General features: G+C 40.7%; 1 protein-coding gene across 2 annotated transcripts in view; it reads right to left on the bottom strand.

The window, feature by feature from the left end:
- LOC137335092 (death-inducer obliterator 1-like) overlaps positions 1–14,956 on the bottom strand; it is a 132,245-nt gene that overhangs the window by 99,627 nt on the left and 17,662 nt on the right. The gene's annotated exons all lie outside the window — the stretch shown is intronic.

The raw sequence follows: 14,956 nt of genomic DNA, 5'->3' as shown, positions 1-14,956 counted from the left end.
CAACGCACTTTACAGCCAACAAAGTACTTTTGAAGTGTAGTCACTGTTGTAATGTTTGTGCGCAGCAAGGTCCTACAAACAGCAATGTGATAATGACCAGATAATCTGTTTTTTTTTTAAAAGTGATGTTGGTTATGGGATAAATATTGGACAGGACACCAGTGAGAACTCCCCTGCTCTTCTTTTACAACCACCTGAGGGGGCAGTTGGAGCTTCAGTTTAATGCCTCATCCGAAAGTGCCGTGCTTCCTAAGTACTGCACTGGGAGTATCAGTCCAGGTTTTGTGCTCAAGTCTCTGGAGTAGGACTTGAACCCACAACCTTCTGACTCAGAGGCGAGAGTGCTACCACTGAGCCATGGCTAAATACACCAGGTGTCAGCTAAGTTTATAAAGCTGAGAATATCAGAAAGGTTCCAACCTATCCTAAAAGGTTACAAAGTAGGCCTTTTCTGGCCATCTAATGACCTTATTGCTCCATGCAACATACCAACCAAGGAAATCCCACAAATGACCAGCTGTTCAGCAGCAACAGAGCAATCCATTGAAAAAGCAATGCCAATCCTGAACCATAAGCTCTCCAGTTGTACTGTTAATGGCAATAACTTCACAAACTGGGCTAGATATCCTCCCGTCAGAGCTCCATAAATTAGTGGACAGAATGCTTGTTGTCTGACTGGGCAGAAGATTTAGTGAAATGATTGCCCTCACGCTGTTATGGAGAACAAAACTGTGGTACTTCAATAGGATATCTGGGTTTGCGACCAACAGCCCCAAGGCTTAAAGTGGTTTTAGAACAACATGAGTACTCTGTGGCTTGCAGATCATCAGAATCTTACTTCACTAAAAGAACAAACCATCAGGTTTTGACTCTTGCCTAATCTCTCTCAATCTCTTTTATATAAAAATATAAGAGTTGGATATATTGATGTAATCTGACTGCCCTGTGGAACAACCTGCCAACATCATTTGCCTTCAAATTGTTTGGATGGTCAGCCAAAACATCTCCTTTATCGTTTCTCCTCTGCTGCCCAGCTTTATGGGACTGCCCTTGCATGGTCCATTCCTACCCGTCCAAATGCAGCTAGCTCATCTGCAGCAATAACTTCTCTTCCCACCTTGGAATCCTCCAAGGATCTCTCCTTGGCCACTTCCTCAAGAAGGAGGCCAGCTTCTATATCAATGCCAATTACACCCAGGTCGCGCTCTCTCTCTCTCCACCACTTCCCTCAACCCCACATCCACTTCCATCAAGTCATGGATGAGTAAAAATGTCTCTCAGTTGAACATCAAGACTAAAACTATTGCTTTGGCCCTACCATAAACTTAATGAATCTGCCTCCACCACCTTCTCTAGCAGTGCATTCCAGATCCTAACCACTCGCTGTGTAAGTTTTTCCTCATGTCACCTTTGGTTCTTTTGCCAATCACCTCAAAGCCACTCAATGAGGACAAATGTAAAGTCATAAGATTTGGATAGAATAATAATCAGTGGCAATATAGGCTAAATGGTATTATTCTAACAAAAAGGCAGGAGACAGATTTTGGGCCATCCGTGGATAGATCGCTGAAGCCATCAGCAATGTGCGGCAGCAGGAAAGGGAGCAAATAGGATCTTGGGCTTTACAGAGAGGAGAGGAGAACACAAATGTCAGACAGTGATTGAGTTTCTACAAAGCATTGGTCCAACCTCACCTGGAGCACTGTGATCAATTCTCATCACTGCTACAAGACAGACATCCAGGCATTGAAGAGGGTGCAACAAAGGCTAACTAAATTGATAGCTGGAATTAGGTACACAAGTTATGAGGAAGGAGTGCAGAAGCTGGGAATGTTTACACTGCGAAGAAGGCTCAAGGGTGATCTTACTGCAGTATTCCAGATCCCAAGAGGTATAGAGAAGATAAGTGTTAAGTTTAACACTGTGAGATTCGATGAGAGTATTGCCTTGAATGTAAAAAAGGCAGGGTAAAAAGACAGTTTAAATTTAAACTACTTTACACAGAGTGGTGACTATATGGACTGCACTGCCAATGGAGGCAGTGGGGCTGATTTGAACTTGCTGACACAGAGTTGATTACGTATCTGGGGAAAGGTTTCAGAGCGATACAAGTGGTAAAATTTTTGAAAGAACTAGTCAAGCTCCCCAGGCACTAGGAACGGCCAGATGGAATGTAGTGGTCTTTTCCACTCCTATGTTCCTATCTAGTTCAGAGCCACATTTTTTTTTAAGACTTAAAACTGCCCATTAGTGACAATTCAGATCCTTCAAAGTTATGGGTTATTAGGAGATATTTATCAGGCAGCAAACTTATCCAAAACTATCTAACAGGTGAGGTACAAGAAACTTCACCAAACTAATCACCGATGAGCCTTTCTTACAAAGTCCAATTCTCAGTGCAATGACACCTTTCTTACAAAGTCCAATTCTCAGTGCAATGAACATTGTGGAAGATGTTGAAATGGGGAAAAAATAACTTAAGATGGCCCACGGTAAGGAGACATTCCAATAGCATAGTAGGTTTCAGCCAAAGTGTCTCTTGAAAGAGGAAAGCAATTTCCCATCTATATCATGGTACGTGGCAATTAATGAATAGTTTTTGTCATTATCATTGAGATGGCTCAGTGAGCTTGACCAGTAAGTGGCTGAGGGATATAGACCAAGATGAAAAAGGTCCTAAATTTGATCCCATCAGTGCCGAGGTAGCTGATCTTAGTTGGAGCTGCTACAGTGGCATTACAACTGGCCTTAATGCTGCTAGGATTGGGGAGGGGGAGAAGTGAAAGACAGGGTTCCTGATCATGCACGTTATCTATGTGGCACCTCCTGGGAGTGCAGGTGCAGATTTGAGGCGAGGACAGGACTGGGGTTGGCAGTGGTGTCCACACAAATACAGGCCATTTGACCAGGGTATTGGAGAGCTGCTAGCAGTCGTAGAACTATGCACCAAAAAGGAGTACATGCCTTCAGACGAGGAGAGAGTACAGAAAATGGGGAAGAAAAAAAATCTCCAATTTTTAGACAAACCAGTGCTGTGCCTCCTACGCTTAAAGACTACTCTGTTTTATAGCAATCAATGAGTATTCCTTCGGAGTAAGGAAATCAAGCAATTGGGCAAATTTAGGATTCTAATCTACATGTTATTTTTCTGGTTTGCTGTGTATGCCCAACTGGGCCTATAAGAATTGACATTTATAAAGAACTGCTTTTCCCTTCATTGGTTTCCCTCTCCAATTTCCTCCTCTCAGCTCCTTTATTGAAACCAACAACTCATTCAAGGTCACTGATCAATGGTTTTCATGGAAAAAGAGACAGAATTACAAAATTTGTTCCCCAAAACACCAGTGAAATATCAGAGTCCTATATAATGAAAGAGATTTGACTTAAGTCACCATAATTTAGTAACCCTGTGCATGTGGTGACTGTCCTCCAGAACATAATCCAAGTGCTTTGTGTGAACCTGCATGGTGGATGTGGAGCTTCTACACATTCAATCTAAGCAAGATTACTGATGACTACTGGATTGGGTGCCCTAGCTAATTCTCCTCCAACCATGACCAATGAAAACTAACTATCACCACCAGGCTGAGGCCAGTTAACTCAACAAAAACATGGGCCTGAACTTGAAATTTTCCTGGAACCTCAGCTATTAGGAAGGCCCTTACAATTACATCTTCGTCAGCTATCAAAATACTGCTATCTCTGTGCTTTTGCAAGACTAATGTTTTTGAATGTGCTCTTGAAAGCAAAAATAAGATCAGATGAAATGCTGCTTTAAAAATATTGAGAATTTTGACTTTTTTTTTAAAAAAGTATTTGACATTTTAGTCCAATCAACTTGATTCTCAGAACTTGTAAGCTATCAACATATTTTATGTAAACATTTACACACGCCAGTCCATATTACTGAATATCCACATTTAGCTGCTTGGTGACGAAAAGTTCCCCAAAAAGATCTAACCAAAAACTCCTCCAGGTTCTAGTAACCCTATCTGAAGCCAAGTAAAAATATTCTATCTTGCTTGCATTATCTTGCCTACACCTATCTGTGTCTTAGGGTAGTCAGGTCCCAGAAATCAGCAATTGTTAGAAGAGGTCCTTCAGTTACTACGTTACAGGTGTTCAATTTCTTCATTTACTCTCTCCACCTCTTGAGCATTGCAGCCTATTTGGACCCTAGAAATGAGCTCTGAAGAAAATTACAAAACTATTCAAGTCACAAATTTTGCAACTGCCGCCCTGCACCCCACTGAGTTGGGCTTCACGGGAACGGTTTAATAATTATGCATACTACACTAATTGAAGTCCTCATGGTTCTATTTTATTATTTTTGTTTTGTTAAATCCTTAACTTCTTTGGCTTTCTGTGCCCCTGTCCCCGAAACTATCGCAGACAAATATTTTGAAACTCTTGCATCAAAAATTATGTTTCAAAAGCAAAACAAAGATTGTTTTTTTTTTAAAATGGAAGAAATTTTCATCAAAGAACTTGCAATTTCTGTAACATTTCCAGAAATTGCAAGTTCTCTATTTCACCATTATTCAGCAGGTCCGGACGGACAGCAGGTCTGATGAGTCTCATTGCTGAGAAAGTTGAACTGCACAATCACTCTGATGAAGTCAAAGTACCATTCACAACTGCACAAAAACCTAGAAGCTGCACTAAGATGTGCCGCATCTGATAAAGCTTCGCACTGAATGGTGGTAGATGTTTAAGTAAATATACACAAGAAATATATTTACCCACCAAAATTAGTGCATGTGGCTAAAATGGTGTCATCAAAGCTTGTGGCTTGTCAGCAATTTTTATTTGACAACACTGCTCTAGCACACCAGTCAACAAACATCTGGATTGAACGCACATTGTCAAATTGTGCAATGGACTGAAACTAATTACAGCAATACAGACTCCAGGAAGAATGCCACAACCTACACTAGAGCTTCCGATGCAAAATCAAAATTGAAGCCCATGGAATGAAGGGGGCAATGGCAGCATGGATACGAAATTGGCTAAGTGACAGGACACACAGTAGTGGTGAACGGTTGTTTTACAGACTGGAGGAAGGTGAACAGTGGTGTTCCCATGGGGTCGATATTAGGACCACTGCTATTTTTGATATATATTAATGACTTGGACTTGGATGAACAGGGCACAATTTCAAAATTTGCAGATGACAAAACTTGGCAGTGAAGTAAACAGTGAGGAGGATAGTGATAGACTTCAAGAGGAGATAGACAGGCTGGTGGAATGGACGGACAAATGGCAGGTGAAATTTAACGCAGAGAAGTGTGAAATGATACATTTTGGCAGGCAGAATGAGGGGAGGCAATATAAACTAAATGGTACAATTCTAAAAGGGGGTGCAGGGCACAAATCTTTGAAGGCGACAGGGCAGGTTGAAAAAGCAGTTAAAAAAAGCATATGGGCTCCTGGGCTTTATAAATAGAGGCATAGAGTACAAAAGCAAGGAAGTTATGTTGAACCTTTATAAAACACTGGTTCGGCCACAACTGGAGTATTGTGTCCAATTCTGGGCACCGCACTTTAGAAAGGATGTGAAGGCCTTAGAGGGTGCAGAAAAGATTTACTAGACTGGTTCCAGGGGTGAGGGACTTCAGTTACATGGATAGACTGGAGAAACTGTGGTTGTTCTCCTTAGAGCAGAGAAGGTTGAGAGGAGATCTGATAGTAGTCATAAATCATGAAACGTTTAGATAAAGTAAATAAAGAGACACTGTTCCCATTGGCTGAAGGGTTGATAACCAGAAGACGCAGATTTAACGTGATTGGCAAAAGAACCAAAAGCGACATGAGGAAAAACTTTTTTTTAAACGCAGCGAGTAGTTATGATCTGGAATGCATTGCCTGAAAGGGTGGTGGATGCAGATTCAATCGTGGCTTTCAAAAAGGAACAGGATAAATGTCTGAAGGGAAAAAATTTGCATGGGTACAGGGAAAGAGCTGGGGAATGGGACTAGCTGGATTGCTCTTACAAGGAGCCAGCACAGGCTCAATGGGCTGAATGGCCTCTTTCTGTGCTGTAATGATTCTATTCTATCAACTATAAATGAAAAATATAGCAATGAAAACTATAGTGGAACTAGCTGGTTAACACCTTATTCAGTTTACAAATATGAGGTCGGTATGTAAGTAAATTAGGATGTTCACTTCATAAAAACCAGCCAACTACCAAACTCTGAAATGAACCATCCCAGCTTCCAAATCCAGCGGTTTCTTTCTACACCACTTTGTCTGGGTACACCAAATGCTTACCACTGAGTAAAGACATTCCTCCCGATATTGGGCTCAAATTTACTTTCTCATTTCCTTTTATGCCATCTGGCACTACTTTCCCAGTTTATTTTAAATTAATAATCTGCATCTATTTATATAATTTTACACTTTTATAATATTCAATTAAGTTCCTCAACCGTAACCACCTTTGTTCTAGACTCTATAACCCAAGTTTGTCTAATTTTCCTACATAACTCATCCCTTTTACATTTGGTATCAATCCTGATGATGTACTCTGGATTCTTTATATCTTTGTGTGGGGTGGATACCAAAATTGAACGTACTACTCTTAAGCAAGTTCTGACCAATGCACTGTACTATTAAGAAGCTAAAAACCATAGCATTCCACTTGCTTTTTCAATTACTTTGTCAGTCGACATTGAATCTCACCAGTACCCAGAAGTTCCTCCTCAAAGAAAGACAACACTCCACATATTTCCTCCCCAAGGAACTTCACCGAATTGTAAAATGTTAAATAGCATCACAATTAATCAAAGATATAAAGGAGACGAGTTATGTCAGAAAATTAGAGAATCTTAGTTTATAAAAGTCGATTACTCCTAGGTTCCTTTCGAATATGGAATTTAACTCCATTCATTGTACATCTTATGGCACAAAACAAAAAATTATCAAATTGAATTTGCAAATTTTCTGCCCAATCGTATAAGCAGTTTAAATCCTTTTGTAAATATTTTGCTGCATCTGGGGGAGGGTTTAAACTAATTTGGCAAATGGATGGGCACCAGGATGTAGCATTAGAAAGGAGAAACGGATGCACAAAGGATTGGAAGAGACAGATAGCACTAGAGTAAGAAATAGAGTATTAAGTGGGATCAGACTAAGAGAATACGAGAAGGTCGAAGATAGGTTTAGAGTGCATGTGTGTAAATGCACAAAGCGTGATAAATAAGGTTGGTGAGCTGATGGCACAAATAGCCACATGGGAATATGATGTAGTGGCGATAACGGAGACCTGGCTCCAAAGAGGGCAGGATTGGGCACTAAATATACCTGGATACAAGGTGTTCAGGAAAGATAGGGAAGGAACAAAAGGAGGGAGGATGGCAGTATTGATTAAGGAGAATATTGCAGTGCTGGAGAGAGAGGATGTCCTTGAGGGGGTCAAGGACAGAATCTATTTGGTTAGAGTTAAGGAACACTAGAGGTGCCATCGCACTACTGGGTGTATTCTATAGATGACCAATTAGTGGAAAGGATATAGAGGAGCAAATTTCCAGGGAAAGTACAGAGGGGTGCAAGAACTATAGAGTAGTGATAATGGGGGACTTCAACTATCCTATTATAGACTGGGATAGTAATAGTGTAAAGGGCAAAAGGGGGGGGGGAATTTTTGAAGTGTGTTCAGGAGAACTTTCTTGACCAGTACGTTTCCGGCCCAATGAGGAAGGAGGCATTGCTGGATCTGATTCTGGGGAATGAGGTGGATTGAGTGGAGCAAATGTCAATGGGGGAACATTTGGAGAACAGTTATCATAAGGTTTAGATTAGTTATGGAAAAGGACAAGGAGCAATCTAGAGTTAATTGGAGGAGGGCCAATTTCAGTGGGTTGAGAATGGATTTGGCCCAGGTAAATTGGAATCAAAGACTGGCAGGCAAAACTGTAATCGAACAACGGGAAGCCTTTAAAAAGATGGTTTGGGTACAGTCTAGGTACATTCCCACGAAGGGGAACGGTAGGGCAGCCAAAACCAGAGCACCCTGGACGACGAAAGGGATGTAAGATGAAGCAGAAGGGGGCGTATGACAGATGTCAGGTTCATAATACAAGTGAGAACCAGGTTGAATATAGAAAGTAGAGAGGCGAAGTGAAAAAGGAAATAAGAGACTATGAGAATAGACTGGCAGTTAACATAAAAAAGAGAATCCCAAGTCTTCTATAGGCATATAAATAATAAACGGGTAGTAGGAGGAGGGAGGAGTAGGTCCGATTAGGGACCAAAAAGGAGATCTACGCATAGAGGCAGAGGGCATGGTTGAGGGACTAAATGAATACTTTGCATCTGTCTTTACCAAGGAAGAAGATGCTGCTGCCAAAAGCCACAGTAAAAGGAGGTAGCTGAGATACTGGATGGGCTAAAAACTGATAAGAGGAGTTACTAGAAAGGCTAGCTGTACTTAAAGTAGTTAAGTCACCCGGTCCGGATGGGATGCATCCTAGGCTGCTGAGGGAAGTGACAGCGAAAACTGCAGAGGTGCTGGCCATAATCTTCTAATCCTCCTTCGATATGAGGGTGGTGCCAGAGGACTGGAGAATTGCAAATGTTACACACTTGTTCAAAAAAGGGTGCAAGGATAAACCCGGCAACTACTGGCCAGTCAGTTTAACCTCAGTGGTGGGGAAGCTTTTAGAAACGATAATTCGGGACAAAATTAATAGTCGCTTGGACAAGTGTGGATTAATAAAGGAAAGCCAGCACGGATTTGTTGAAGGCAAATCGTGTTTAACTAACTTGATTGAGTTTTTTGATGAGGTAACAGAGAGGGTTGATGAAGGCAACGTGGTTAATGTTATGTATATGGACTTTCAAAAGGCATCTGATAAAGTGCCACATAATAGGCATCAGCACAATTGAAGCCCATGGAATAAAAGGGGCAGTGGCAGCATGGATAGGAAATTGGCTAAGTGACAAGAACAGAGTAGGGTAAACAGTTGTTTCTCAGACTGCAGGAAGGCATACAGTGGTGTTCCCCAAGGGTCAGTACTAAGACCACTGCTTCTTTTGATATATATGATGGGCCAGAAATCACGCAGAACAGCGAGGCAAAAGTTCACTGCAGCTCCTGCGAATTTAATTAATGAGAATACCTAACGCGGGCTCTGTGGCATCGAATTGCTTGATTTTGAATTTTAAACAAAATGTGCGCTATCAACCCAACCTCTGTGCAGCGGGAGTTGCCGCGCAACTGGAAAAGTCTGTGAGGAGACAACATACCTACAAAGCCGGTCAGGAAGATTAGTCACACCCACAGATTCAGGCTGCATTGCTCAAGCAGGCAAACAGACTTCATTAATTTTTTTAAAAATTTATAAAAAGCCAAAGAAATAATTGAATTAAAAAGAGAAGGGAAAAGCAAAAAAAAATTTTTAATGACCAAAAACGATTAAAATAAAGAGTAATATGAGACTACACATTTTTTAAAAGTTAATTTTTCGTTGTTTAGCAGTCATTAAGACTAATCACGCTGTTAAACTTTAGATAAGACCTGGTATTTTTATGCCTACCTGTTTGGCAGCATAATTAGTTACTTTATAGCTGGGCAGGTAAGCAAGTTGGCGCTTTTTCAATTTCTCTGATTGCAGCGTGTGATGGCCGTTTAATTCGAAGCTGTCATATCGCCGGCGAACTACTGGGGCAAGTTTTCGATTTCCATGTTTTACTGCACATGTGCAAACGTGGGAACTTGCTCCTTCAATTCGCCACCAAAAACAGAACGCTGTTGAGCTCCTCCATTATTTCGAGAGTGATTTCTGACCGATTAATGACTTGGACTTGTGTACAGGGCGGAATTTCCAAATTTGCAGATGACACAAAACTTGGAAGTGTAGTAAACAGTGAGGAGGAGAGCAATAGACTTCAAGAGGACAGACACAGGCTGGTGGAATGGGCGGACACGTGGCAGATGAAATTTAACGCAGAGAAGTGTGAAGTGATACATTTTGGTAGGAAGAACGAGAAGAGGCAATAATAAACTAAATGGTACAATTCTGAAGGGGGTGCAGGAACAGACACACCTGGGGGTATATGTCCACAAATCTGAAGGTGGCAGGACAGGTTGAGAAAGCAGTTAAAAAAGCATACGGGATCCTGGGCTTTAAAAATAGAGGCATATAGTATAAAGCAAGGAAGTTATGAAGAATCATTATGAAACACTGGTTTGGCCACAACTGGAGTACTGTGTCCAATGCTGGGCGCTGCACTTTAGGATGGATGTCAAGGCCTTAGAAAAGATTTACTAGAATGAAATTCCTCATCTCTAGAACCAGTTACGTGAATAGACTGGAGAAGCAGGGGTTCTCCTTAAAGCAGAGAAGGTTAAGAGGAGATTTGATTGAAGTGTTCAAAATCATAAAGGGTCTAGATAAAATAAATAAAGAAAAACCGTTCCCATTGGCGGCAGGGTCGAGAACCAGAGGATACAGATTTAAGGTGGTTGGCAAAAGAACCAAAGGTGACATGAGGGAAAAACCTTTTTACGCAACGAGTAGTTATGATCTGGAATGTGCTGCCTGAAAGGGTGGATTCGCTCGTGGCTTTCAAAAAGAAACTGGATAAATACTTGAACGGAAAAAATTTTCAGGGCTACGGGAAAAGAGCGGGGGAATGAGACTAACTGGACTGCACTTACAAAGAGTCGGTATGGGCTCAATGGGCTGAATGGCCTCCTTCTGTGCTATAACCATTCTATGCATTTGATCTCTATTCCTGTCTCATTTTTGTATTGGCAGCAAATTTGCTTGTCTTATTCAGGTAATTTATTTAGATTAGAAAGAGCAGTCTAAACATTAGGCCTGAGGGACTCCATATAGCACCTTCCCTTCCTCAATTTGACATCACTCCTCAAGTACTCAAGTTATTTATTTTTTTAAAAACTTATTTTTAAATCTGCCTCACACAGGTACGGTAGTGTAGTGGTTATGTTACAGGACTAGCAATCCAGAGAACGCAAGTTCAAATCCCATCATGGCAGTTTGAGAATTTGGATTCAGTTCAAAAAAATCTGGAAATAAAAATTTGCTATCAGTAAAAGTGACTATAAAGCTGTCAGATTGTCGTAAAAACCCAAATAGTTCACTAATATCCATTAGGGAAAGAAACCTGCTACAGATAGAGAGATAGAGATAGAGATAGAGATAGATAGAGAGAGAGAGAGAGAGAGAGAGAGAGAGATAGAGATAGAGATAGAGATAGAGATAGAGAGAGAGAGAGAGAGATAGAGATAGAGATAGAGATAGAGATAGAGATAGAGAGAGAGAGATAGAGATAGAGATAGAGATAGAGATAGAGATAGAGAGAGAGAGAGAGAGAGAGCGCGCTCAACGGGGGGAGGGGGATGCGTTCTTAGCAGGGAGAGAAAGAATCCCAAGTTTGTGCTCATGTGGAAGGGGATAGATCAGTTTGTCATCAGTATGAGGAGGGGGGAAAGAAAAGGCAGAACTTTTCTTTGGTGGGATGGGGTGGAAGGTGAACAGCACTACTTAGAGATAAAGTGGTACTTGAGAGTGAGGGAATAGCAGACAGCCGTAATTTCTTTTGCCTTTGTTTTTTCGTTTTTACAGAAGGTGGAAGTAAAACCCAAAAAGGATGTGGAAGAACCATTACTGGAGATATAATTAATTAAAAGGACATTTAAAAAAAAGCTAATGGAACAAAAGTAGAAAGATCACAAGCCCAGATAGTATATATGCCTAAACACTAAAAGAGGTTGGTAGGAGACTGACAAGCTCACCATAAATTGCCAAAAGGACCAGAGGGCAACAAATGTTACACTCAAAGGGGGAAAAGGATAAGTCAGGAAACTATAAACCATTTACTGTTATTATAGCTACGGGTAAACATCTGGAGTCCTTCTAGGCTTCTAGACAGAATGAAATTAGTGTCCATCAGTATTACAGATTGACGTCATCAATGATGTTATCCTGTTTGAGAGAATCACAGTCACCCACATTATTGCAACAAAAAAACTAGAGACTTGAGTATGATCTTCCCATTTCTCCAGTTTGCCCAGCTTGGGAAGCAAACTTTAAAATAAGGTATTTCTGAACTTTTGCTTCACAGACAAGACAGCTTTAAGATATTAGCCTGGAGAGTGGTTGAAAGACGACAAGTCACGTCAGCACTGCAATAAACTGGAGTGGGGATATCTTAATGCAGCTTAGATGGCAAACATTTTGCCTTAATTAACAGAACAAGAACAAACAAGTATTTACATAGCAGCTTTCATGCCCTCAGGATGTCCCAAAGCGCTTCGCAGCCAATGAATTACTTTTGTTATGTAGCCAAACGTAGCAACCGACTTATGCACAGCGGGTCCTAATAGCAATGAGATGAATGATTTGCTAATCCTTTTTGGTGATGTTTGAGATATAAATGCGGACCAGGACACCAGGAGAACTCCCCTGCTCTTCTTTCAATTGTACCATGGGATCTTTCACATTCAACTGGGCCTTGGTTTAACATCTCATCTGAGACAGCTCCTCGGACAACACTATGCTGAAATGTCAGCATAGATTATGTTCAAGTCTTGCAGTGGAGCTTGAACCCACGGCACTTGGTAAAATATTAAACATGCTTTTTAAAAAAAGTTAAACTCTTATTTGCAGTAATCTACTAATACAATATTTACCAACTTTGAATCATTTTGGAAACTGATCCAGTTCAGATTAAATGCTGCCATTTAAGGTGGAAACTGGAGACAGAATCTTTGCAAGTTAAATGCAATCAGAATGAAATTGCAACATTTAGTTAATTTTCAAAATACTTGACAGTGTCTATTTCATTCACTTCTCTCATTGTGGTCATTCAAGTGTTAAAAGACTTACAAAACCTGTCAAAACAGAGTGCCTGGCAATCCAGCTGAAAAGTTACTACATAGCCCGCATGACGAATGCCTACTCTTATCAAGATAAAACCAATCTGCGTTATCAGTGCAACTGAACAGTCTCAATTGTTACTGTAGTGCACTGCACACACATTTTAAATTAAATGCTTTGTATCGCTAACATCCATGGAAGACAAATTTCTGCGACACTCAAAGGGTGGTGAGTGTCTGGAACGAGCTGCCAGAGGCAGTAGTAGAGGCGGGTACAATTTTGTCTTTTAAAAAGCATTTGGACAGTTACATGGGTAAGATGGGTATAGAGGGATATGGGCCAAGTGCAGGCAATTGGGACTAGCTTAGTGGTATAAACTGGGCGACATGGACATGTTGGGCCGAAGGGCCTGTTTCCATGTTGTAACTTCTATGATTCTATAAGGACCTATCTTTTCTTTCCCACCTCTCAATGAGATGCATTAGACATTTTCCCATTTCCATCTTTACAGCCTTAAGTATACCCATTCAACTCAAAACTATTGTTAGATTCATACAAACTGCACAGAAATCCAGGATGTTGTTTCTTCTCTCTTCTCTCCTTTGTTTACCATCTGCCACCCATTGCAACTACATGGCAGTATGAGAACACTTGCACAGCCTTTAGAACAGTTTTCAAAATATGCTCAAGAAGTTACAGGACACAGATAGACTAAAAAGTGAACTACGCTACTGTGCATCCAGTTGGTCTAAAGTATCTACTGAAAACACAAAATACACACACTGGCTATGGTTGGGAATAGACAATACAAACATGAGAAGCAAATACAGCAAAGAAATTAACAGTTCCTATACACTGCTCATACTACAACAGTAACTGGGCTGTCAATTTGCCTGAAATTTGTAAATTGGTTCTGTGGCAAGATGGGGAGATTTCTGTATTTTAGCTATTTCAGAACTGCATTAAATAGAGATAAAATGGAAGTGGCCTTTCCACACAATTACACAAAATGAAGGTCGGAGACAAGCTTTCCATGGTATCAGATCAGGTTAATTAATCTGGAAATTAGACAGAAAGCAGGGACTTTGTTCTATGTGCTAATTAAATTGTACATTATCACGACATTAATAGGTCATCGGAAACCAGGTGACATAACTACTTGCTCATCAAAATTCCATATACTAGTTCACACCACTGTCTCTTTAATCATGTATGATTGACAGGTCAGGTTTCTGAGACTTTTGGACTGATTAAATACAGAGGATTCGCCATAATCTTCAATTCAAATAACCTATAATTTGAATAAATTGGGAATTTGGCCCAAACATACCCTCTAAAGCAGCCATTAGTGCTCCAAGGAAATGCCTGGCATCATTGTGTGAATCACAATTTTGTTTTTTTTTTAAATTTATGTTAATATAACATTCAATTGACAAAAACTCACTTTACATAAAGTACATTCTAATAAACAAGTATACAGACGCAACAACTTGCATTTATATAGTGCCTTCCATATAGAAAATTGCTCAGACGTGCTTTGCAGAGGGAAAGGTAAAAAGGAAAACTAGAATCATAGAAGTTTACAACATGGAAACAGGCCCTTCGGCCCAACATGTCCATGTCGCCGAGTTTATACCATTAAGCTAGTCCCAATTGCCTGCACTTGGCCCATATCCCTCTATACCCATCTTACCCATGTAACTGTCCAAATGCTTTTTAAAAGACAAAATTGTACCCGCCTCTACTACTGAGACATGATGGGAGAATTAGAATTGACCATAAACTTGGCTGAGATGATGGGTTTTAAAGATTGAGAAATGACAGAGTAGCAAGCTGTAGGGAGGGAGTTGCAGAGGAGGACCAAAGCAGCTGGAGGCACTGCTACCTTTAGTGGGGTGAAGGGGAGGGTGGATGCACAGAAGGCCAGAGTTGAAAGATCAAAGAGTGTGGGTAGGGAGGGAGTGTAAGGCTTGAAGAGGCTGCAAACTTAGAATGGGGTGTGGAGGGATTTGAAGATGAGGATTTTAAATTCAATAATTTGGGGACCAAGGAGTCAGTGTAATCAATGAGATTGAGGATGATGGCCATGCGGCACTTAAAATCAGCAC

The sequence above is a fragment of the Heptranchias perlo genome, chromosome 19 (assembly GCF_035084215.1).
Source record: "Heptranchias perlo isolate sHepPer1 chromosome 19, sHepPer1.hap1, whole genome shotgun sequence".
NCBI lineage: Eukaryota > Metazoa > Chordata > Chondrichthyes > Hexanchiformes > Hexanchidae > Heptranchias > Heptranchias perlo.
This window is presented reverse-complemented; position numbering and strand designations above follow the sequence as displayed.